This window comes from Triticum aestivum, chromosome 6B, assembly GCF_018294505.1.
Source record: "Triticum aestivum cultivar Chinese Spring chromosome 6B, IWGSC CS RefSeq v2.1, whole genome shotgun sequence".
NCBI lineage: Eukaryota > Viridiplantae > Streptophyta > Magnoliopsida > Poales > Poaceae > Triticum > Triticum aestivum.
In genome coordinates, this window is record NC_057810.1 from 111,867,915 (window position 1) to 111,877,846 (window position 9,932).

Genomic DNA, 9,932 nt, shown 5'->3' on the forward strand with positions numbered 1-9,932 from the left:
TGCCATGGGGGGCGCCTCCACTTGCCATGGGGGCCGCCGCCCATGGTTGGAAACCCTAGGGGTGGGGGGCGCCCCTTGGCCGCCGCCCCCCCTTGGAGATTCAATCTCCTAGGGCCGACGCCCCCCTTGGGGACCCTATATAAAGAGGGGGGAGGGAGGGCAGCCGCACCCATGCACTTGGCGCCTCCTTTCCCCCTTGCTACACCTCTCCCTCGCGCAGACGCTTGGGGAAGCCCTGCCGGGATCCCTGCTGCATCCACCACCAAGCCATCGTGCTGCTGGATCTCCATCAACCTGTCCTTCCCCCTTGCTGGATCAAGAAGGAGGAGACGTCTTCCCTAACCGTACGTGTGTTGAACGCGGAGGTGCTGTCCGTTCAGCACTAGGATCATCGGTGATTCTGATCACGAGGAGTACGACTCCCTCAACCCCGTTCTCTTGAACGCTTTTGCATGATCTACAAGGGTATGAAGATGCACTCTTCTCTCTTGTTGCTAGATGAACTCATAGATAGATCTTGGTGAAACCGTAGGAAAAAAATTATTTTCTGCAACGTTCCCCAACAGTGGCATCATGAGCTAGGTCTATGCATAGTTCTCTTTGCACGAGTAGAACACAAATTTGTTGTGGGCGTAGATGTTGTCAACTTTCTGTCCACTACTAGTCTTATTTTGCTTCAGCGGTATTGTGGGATGAAGCGGCCCGGACTGACCTTACATGTACGCTTACGTGAGACAGGTTCCACCGACTGACATGCACTAGTTGCATAAGGTGGCTAGCGGGTGTCTATCTCTCCCACTTTAGTTGGAGCGGATTCGATGAAAACGGTCCTTATGAAGGGTAAATAGAAGTTGGCAAATCACGTTGTGGCTTTTTCGTAGGTAAGAAAATGTTCTTGCTAGAACCCTATTGCAGCAACGTAAAAGATGCAACAACAATTAGAGGACGTCTAACTTGTTTTTACAGCAATTGCTTTGTGATGTGATATGGCCAAAAGTTGTGATGAATGATATATATGTGATGTATGAGATCATGTTCTTGTAATAGGAATCACGACTTGCATGTCGATGAGTATGACAACCGGCAGGAGCCATAGGAGTTGTCTTAATTATTGTATGACCTCTGTGTCAATGAATTAATGCCTTGTAATTACTTTACTTCATTGCTAAACTGTTAGCTATAGTAGTAGAAGTAATAGTTGGCGAGAAACTTCATGGAGACACGATGATGGAGATCATGATGATGGAGATCATGGTGTCATGCCGGTGACGAAGATGATCATGGAGCCCACAAGATGGAGATCAAAGGAGCTATGTGATATTGGCCAAATCATGTCACCACTATTTGATTGCATGTGATGTTTATCATGTTTTTGCATCTTGTTTACTTAGAACAACGGTAGTAAATAAGATGATCCCTCATAATAATTTCAAGAAAGTGTTCCCCCTAACTGTGCGCCGTTGCGACTGTTCGTTGTTTCGAAGCACCACGTGATGATCGGGTGTGATAGATTCTAACATTCACATACAACGGGTGTAAGACAGATTTACACACGCAAAACACTTAGGTTAACTTGACGAGCCTAGCATGTACAGATATGGCCTCTGAACAGAGAGACCGAAAGGTCGAACATGAGTCGTATGGAAGATGCGATCAACATGGATATGTTCACCGATGATGACTAGTCCGTCTCACGTGATGATCGGACACGGCCTAGTCGACTCGGATCATGTAACACTTAGATGACTAGAGGGATGTCTAATATGAGTTGGAGTTCATTAAATAATTTGATTAGATGAACTTAATTATCATGAACTTAGTGTAAAAATCTTTGCAAAATGTCTTGTAGATCAAATCCTAGAGAAAACCAAGCTGAAACATGATGGTAGCAACTATACGGACTGGGTCCGAAACCTGAGGATCATCCTCATAGATGCCAAGAAAGCATATGTCCTAGAAGGACCGCTAGGTGAAGCACCCATCCCGGAGAACCAAGACGTTATGAACACTTGGCAGTCACGTGCTGATGATTACTCCCTCGTTCAGTGCGGCATGATTTATAGCTTAGAACCGGGGCTCCAAAAGCGTTTTCAGCAACACGGAGCATATGAGATGTTCAAGGAGCTGAAAATGGTTTTCCAAGCTCATGCCCGGGTCGAGAGATATGAAGTCTCCAACAAATTCTATAGTTGTAAGATGGAGGAAAATAGTTCTGTCAGTGAGCACATACTCAAAATCTCTGGGTTGCACAACCGCCTGTCCCAGCTGGACATTAACCTCCCGGACGAGGCGGTCATTGACAGAATCCTTCAGTCGCTCCCACCGAGCTACAAGAGCTTTGTGATGAACTACAATATGCAGGGGATGGTGAAAACTATTCCTGAAGTATTTTCAATGCTGAAGTCAGCAGAGGTAGAAATCAAAAAGGAACATCAAGTGTTGATGGTCAATAAAACCAGTAAGTTCAAGAAAGGCAAGGGTAAGAAGAACTTCAAGAAGGACGACATGGATGTTGCCGCGCCCGGTAAGCCAGTTGCCGGGAAGAAGTCAAAGAATGGACCCAAGCCTGAGACTGAGTGCTTTTATTGCAAAGGGAAGGGTCACTGGAAGAGGAACGGCCTCAAATACTTAGCGGACAAGAAGGCCGACAACACTAAAGGTATATGTGATATACATGTAATTGATGTGTACCTTACTAGTGCTCGTAGTAGCTCCTGGGTATTTGATACCGGTGCCGTTGCTCATATTTGTAACTCAAAGCAGGAGCTGCGGAATAAGCGGATACTGGCGAAGGGCGAGGTGACGATGCGCGTCGGGAATGGTTCCAAGGTCGATGTGATCGCCGTCGGCATGCTACCTCTACATTTACCTACGGGATTAGTTTTAAACCTCAATAATTGTTATTTAGTGCCAGCTTTGAGCATGAACATTGTATCTGGATCTCGTTTAATACGAGATGGCTACTCATTAAATCCGAGAATAATGGTTGTTCTATTTATATGAGAGATATGTTTTATGGTCATGCCCCGCTGGTCAATGGTTTGTTCTTAATGAATCTCGAACGTAATATTACACATATTCATAGTGTGAATACCAAAACATGTAAGATTGATAACGATAGTCCCACATACTTGTGGCACTTCCGCTTTGGTCACATTGGTGTCAAGCGCATGAAGAAGCTCCATGCTGATGGACTTTTAGAGTCTCTCGATTATGAATCATTTGGCGCATGCGAACCATGCCTCATGGGCAAAATGACCAAGACTCCATTCTCCGAAACAATGGAGAGAGCAACCAACTTATTGGAAATCATACATACTGATGTATGTGGTACAATGAGCGTTGAGGCTCACGGAGGATATCGTTATGTTCTCACTCTCACTAATGACTTAAGTAGATATGGGTATGTCTACTTGATGAAACACAAGTATGAGAACTTTGAAAAGTTCATGGAATTTCAGAATGAGGTAGAGAATCAACGTGACCGAAAGATATAGTTCTTACGATCAGATCATGGAGGAGAATATTTAAGTCACGAATTTGGTACGCACTTAAGGAAATGTGGAATCGTTTCACAACTCACGCCGCCTGGAACACCTCAGCGTAACAGTGTATCCGAACGTTGTAATCGCACTCTATTGGATATGGTGCGATCTATGATGTCTCTTACTGATTTACCACTATCATTTTGGGGATACGCTCTAGAGACAGCTACATTCACTTTAAATAGGGCACCGTCTAAATCCATTGCGAAGACACCGTATGAATTATGGTTTGGGAAGAAACCTAAGCTGCTGTTTCTAATAGTTTGAGGATGCGATGCTTATGTCAAGAAACTTCAACCTGAAAAGCTCGAACCCAAGTCGGAAAAATGCGTCTTCATAGGATACCCCCAGGAAACCATTGGGTATACCTTCTACCTTAGATCCGAAGGCAAGATGTTTGTTGCCAAGAACAGATCCTTTCTGGAGAAAGAGTTTCTATCGAAAGGAGTAAGTGGGAGGAAAGTAGAACTCGATGAAGTATTACCTCTTGAACCGGAAAGTAGTGCAGCTCAGGAAAATGTTCCTGTGGTGCCTACACCAACTGGAGAGGAAATTAATGATGATGATCAAGGTACTTCGGATCAAGTTGCTACTGAACTTCGTAGGTCCACAAGGACACGTTCCACACCAGAGTGGTATGGCAACCCTATCCTGGAAATCATGTTGTTAGACAACAGTGAACCTTCGAACTATGAAGAAGCGATGGCGGGCCCAAATTCCAACAAATGGCTTGAAGCCATGTAATCCGAGATAGGATCCATGTATGAAAACAGAGTATGGACTTTGACAGACTTGCCCGCTGATCGGCGAGCGATAGAAAACAAATGGATCTTTAAGAAGAAGACAGACGCGGATGGTAATGTTACCATCTATAAAGCTCGACTTGTTGCTAAGGGTTATCGACAAGTTCAAGGGGTTGACTACGATGAGACTTTCTCTGCCGTAGCGAAGCTGAAGTCCGTACGAATCATGTTAGCAATTGCCACATACTATGATTATGAGATATGGCAGATGGACGTCAAAACAACATTCGTTAACGGCTATCTTAAGGAAGAACTGTATATGATGCAGCCGGAAGGTTTTGTCGATCCTAAGAATGCTAACAAGGTATGCAAGCTCCAGCGATCCATTTATGGGTTGGTGCAAGCATCTCGGAGTTGGAACATTCGCTTTGATGAGATGATCAAAGCGTTTGGGTTTATGCAGAATTATGGAGAAGCCTGCGTTTACCAGAAAGTGAGTGGGAGCTCTGTAGCATTTCTCATATTATATGTAGATGACATACTTTTGATGGGAAATGATATATAACTTTTGGATAGCATTAAGGCCTACTTGAATAAGTGTTTTTCAATGAAGGACCTTGGAGAAGCTGCTTACATATTAGGCATCAAGATCTATAGGGATAGATCGAGACGCCTCATAGGTATTTCACAAAGCACATACCTTGATAAGATATTGAAGAAGTTCAATATGGATCAGTCCAAGAAAGGGTTCTTGCCTGTATTGCAAGGTGTGAGATTGAGCTCGGCTCAATGCCCGACCATGGCAGAAGATATAGAAGAGATGAGTGTCATCCCCTATGCCTCAGCCATAGGGTCTATTATGTATGTCATGCTATGTACCAGACCTGATGTTAGCCTTGCCGTAAGTTTGGTAGGAAAGTACCAAAGTAATCCGGCAAGGAACACTGGACAGCTGTCAAGAATATCCTGAAGTACCTAAGGAGGACTAAGCATATGTTTCTCGTTTATGGAGGTGACGAAGAGCTCGTCGTAAAGGGTTACGTCGACGCTAGCTTCAACACAGATCTGGATGACTCTAAGTCACAAACCGGATACGTGTATCTGTTGAATTGTGGAGCAGTGAGCTGGTGCAGTTGCAAGCAGAGCGTCGTGGCGGGATGTACATGTGAAGTGGAGTACATGGCAGCCTCGGAGGTAGCGTACGAAGCAATATGGATGAAGGAGTTCATCACCGACCTAGGATTCATACCCAATGCGTCGGGGCCGATCACTCTCTTGTGTGACAACACTGGAGCTATTGCCCTTGCTAAGGAGCCCAGGTTTCACAAGAAGACCAGGCACATCAAGCGTTGTTTCAACTCCATCCGAGAAAATGTTCAAGATGGAGACATAGATATTTGCAAAGTGCATACAGATCTGAATGGGTGTTCGATTCATCACAATGTAACTAGATTATTGACTCTAGTGCAAGTGGGCGACTGTTGGAAATATGCCATGGAGGAAATAATAAAAGGATTATTATTATATTTCCTTGTTCATAATTGTCTTTTATTCATGCTATAATTTGTTATCCGGAAATCGTAATACATGTGTATATACATAACATGTCCCTAGTGAGCCTCTAGTTGAATAGCTCATTGATCAATAGATAGTCATGGTTTCCTGACTATGGACATTGGATGTCGTTGATAATGGGATCACATCATTAGGAGAATGATGTGATGGGCAAGACCCAATCCTAAGCATAGCACAAGATCGTATAGTTCGTTTGCTAGAGCTTTTCCATTGTCAAGTATCTTTTCCTTAGACCATGAGATCGTGTAACTCCCGGATACCATAGGAGTGCTTTGGGTGTACCAAACGTCACAACGTAACTGGGTGACTATAAAGGTATGCTACGGGTATCTACGAAAGTGTCTGTTGGGTTGACACGGATCGAGACTGGGATTTGTCACTCCATATGACGGAGAGGTATCTCTGGGCCCACTCCGTAATGCATCATCAGAATGAGCTCAAAGTGACCAAGTGTCTGGTCACGGGATCATGCATTACGGTATGAGTAAATTGACTTGCCGGTAACGAGATTGAACGAGGTATTGGGATACCGACAATCGAATCTCGGGCAAGTAACATACCGATTGACAAAGGGAATTGTATACGGGGTTGCTTGAATCCTCGACATCATGGTTCATCTGATGAGATTGTCAAGGAGCATGTCGAAGCCAACATGGGTATCCAGATCCCTCTGTTGGTTATTGACCGGAGAGCCGTCTCGGTCATGTCTACGTGTCTCCCGAACCCGTAGGGTCTACACACTTAAGGTTCGGTGACGCTAGGGTTGTAGAGATATTAGTATGCATTAAACCGAAAGTTGTTTGGAGTCCCGGATGAGATCTCGTACATCACGAGGGGTTCCGGAATGGTCCGGAGGTAAAGAATTATATAAGGGAAGTCGAGTTTCGGCCATCGAGAAAGTTTCGGGGGTCACCGGTATTGTACCGGGACCACTAGAAGGGTCCCGGGGGTCCACCGGGTGGGGCCACCTATCCCGGAGGGCCACATGGGGTGAAGTGGGAGGGGAACCAGCCCCTGGGGGCCTGGTGCGCCCCCCTTGGGCCCCCCTGTGCCTAGGGTTGGAAACCCTAGGGGTGGGAGGCGCCTCCACTTGCTTTGGGGGGTAAGGCACCCCCTTGGCTGCCGCCCCCCCTTGGAGATTCAATCTCCTAGGGCCGGCGCCCCCCCTTGGAGATTCAATCTCCTAGGGCCGGCGCCCCCCCTTGGGGACCTTATATAAAGAGGGGGGAGGGAGGGCAGCTGCACCCATGCACTTGGCGCCTCCCTTCCCCCTTGCTACACCTCTCCCTCCCGCAGACGCTTGGCGAGGCCCTCCGGGATCCCTGCTGCATCCACCACCACGCCATCGTGCTGCTAGATCTCCATCAACCTCTCCTTCCCCCTTGTTGGATCAAGAAGGAGGAACGTCTTCCCCAACCGTACGTGTGTTGAACGCGGAGGTGCTGTCCGTTCAGCACTAGGATCATCGGTGATTTGGATCACGACGAGTACGACTCCCTCAACCCCGTTCTCTTGAACGCTTCCACATGATCTACAAGGGTATGTAGATGCACTCTTCTCTCTCGTTGCTAGATGAACTCATAGATTGATCTTGGTGAAACCGTAGGTGGGCGTCGCTCGTCCTTGAACTTCTCGGGGTCACCTCCTTGGGCGGTTGGCGTAGGGAGGCCGAAGAAGGCAAAGAACAGGTGGCGGGCTGTCAAGTTGGAGTACGATGGCACCAACGCCTTCATAGCGTATTAAGGGACCGCTACCTCATCTTCTAGCTCTTCCTCCCATGCCACCACTACCAACCCTCTCCTTGGCGACCACCGGCATGTTTTCTTGGCGACCTCTGCTGCTCGTACCTCGCCTAGGAACCCCTTTTTGCCCTTTTGCTTTCTTGTTTCATTTCTCGAGGAGAGGGACAAGAAAGGGATTATAGGCACCTTATCTTTTTTTAACTTGTAAGCCTATGGGCCTTATTTAGATCTAAAACTTGCAACCTCCCTGTTCATGTTTATGTTCCGTACTTACCGTACCTGTATGGAACGTATTAATGGAAAAGGGGTGCTTGCCAGGTCTTGTGCGTGCGTGTGAGCAAAGCCCAAACCAAGGGACAGGTCCTTGTTATTTTCAATATAAGCATCGTTGCCCGGCAGCAGGCCTCGCCATTCCCCCACTCCATTCGCCCATATTCACGCCTTTCGCGGAAGTAGGGATGAAGTGGGGGTGGGCCCTACACTTGCTTGCTTGCCGCCACAGCTACAACCATATTCCGAACCAAGAAGCTCTTGGGTGATAGGAACGAGGGGAGCACGGCAGCCTTTGAACAAAACGAGGTTCCATAGGTCCCAAGTTTCATACGGAAATGCATGACAGGGGATGGGGAAACTTATCTGAATCTTCAGCCCCCGGCAACCTTGACTTGCCGTGGGTGGACCTTCGTGTCTTCTTCCCTCTGCAAGCTCGGCTTGCCGGGCCCGAGGTGCTGGCTTGTTCTCTTCCTTCCACTTGTCTTGGCGGAAACATATCATGTACACTGCATACCAAAGAGGAAGGATAGGAACAAAATGACGCGAACTCGACCTCTATGCTAGGGGTTAGTCGCCGCTAAGCACTATCAACCCTAACCAAGGGAGAGACACAATCTACTATGCATGCTATGACTTAGGGCGCCAGCGCTTCATTTATTTATGCTCAGGGTCTATGCCTGGCTTTGTACAAAGGGTCACATGCCTTGCCGGCAAAGCTCGCACAAAAGGTGGCTTGTCGGGAGGCCCTCCAGCCGCGCCTTATGGGTAAAACTTATGAAGATGCTCGACATTACAGGAGTTGCTCACTGGAATGGCATCTTCGGTCTCAAGGCGGACTGTGACAGGCCTGGTGACTCGCGTTACCCGATAAGGGCCTTCCCACTTTGGCGTCTATTTGTTGGAATTCTTGGCCGACTGAACGTGCCGAAGAACAAGGTCGCCTTCCTCAAAGCTCCGGGCATGAACCTTGCGGCTATGGTAGAGGCACAAGGCTTGCTGGTAGCATGCTGCTCCAACAGCTGCCCGGAGACGGTCTTCCTCAAGGAGCGTTGTGTCATCTTGCCGCAATCGCTCTTGCTCAAGCTCATCATAAGCGAGCACTCGAGGTGACCCGTATATGAGTTCCATGGGGAGAACTGCTTCTGCCCCGTAGACCAGGGCAAAGGGTGTCTGGCCGGTGTGGAGGAGGGGAGTGCACCGTCGCCGCATTGCCTCCGGCCAGATCTCTGCTGGCTTGCGGTGGCTCGCCGGAGTGACGACCTATGGGTCCTGCCGGCTGCAACTCGTTGTTGTTAGCGATGCTGATGAGACTCTAGACTATGGCCCTCCATTCTTGAAGCTTCTCCATAGCGGGAGGAAAGTCGAGGAGCAGTTGCGCGTGTGCTAGGGCTTCTGCTAGCGTGGGCGGCGGCAAAAACTATGTCGACCGCAATGCACTTCGACTTCTAACCGCGTTAAAAGGAGCCGCATCACGACCCCGCAGCCGTCTGCTACCTCCGCCAGCACCTCGGCGTGCATGCTGGCCCTCCTCACCATGTGAACGGTGCATGGGATTCTTCCCAAGGCGGCGCCCAGGGTCACCAGTAGGGCGGCGCTGCTCATCGCGCACGACCTGAGAAGAGCGTGCCGTGGGCGCCGGTGTTGGCGTCTTGGAGGTCGCCGCGCCGCCATCTGGCGGCATGACAACGCCCCTGGAGGGCCCCGTGCCGCCTGCGAGGAGCCCAACTCCGTCTCTGGAGCTCGTGACACGTGGCTCGTCGCCTGGCGTACGAACTGTGCTGCTCACCAGGCCTGGACTATGAGTGCGATGTGGATGTTCACGGGCCGCGCCTGGTCTGCACCGGTACTAGCAGTCCGGTCCCGAACGAACTAATCGCCGTGGTCGTCTTCTTCTTAGGAACCATGGCGATGGAGGACTGCTGGGGCAACTAGTAGACTAGATTCTCACAATTGCGCTCCCCTACATGGTGTGCCAAAGATGTCGGTGGGAAACAACACCTATGGGATCACGAGGATCCCTTCTACGGTTGTCGGGGCGCAGGGTTGCGAGAAAA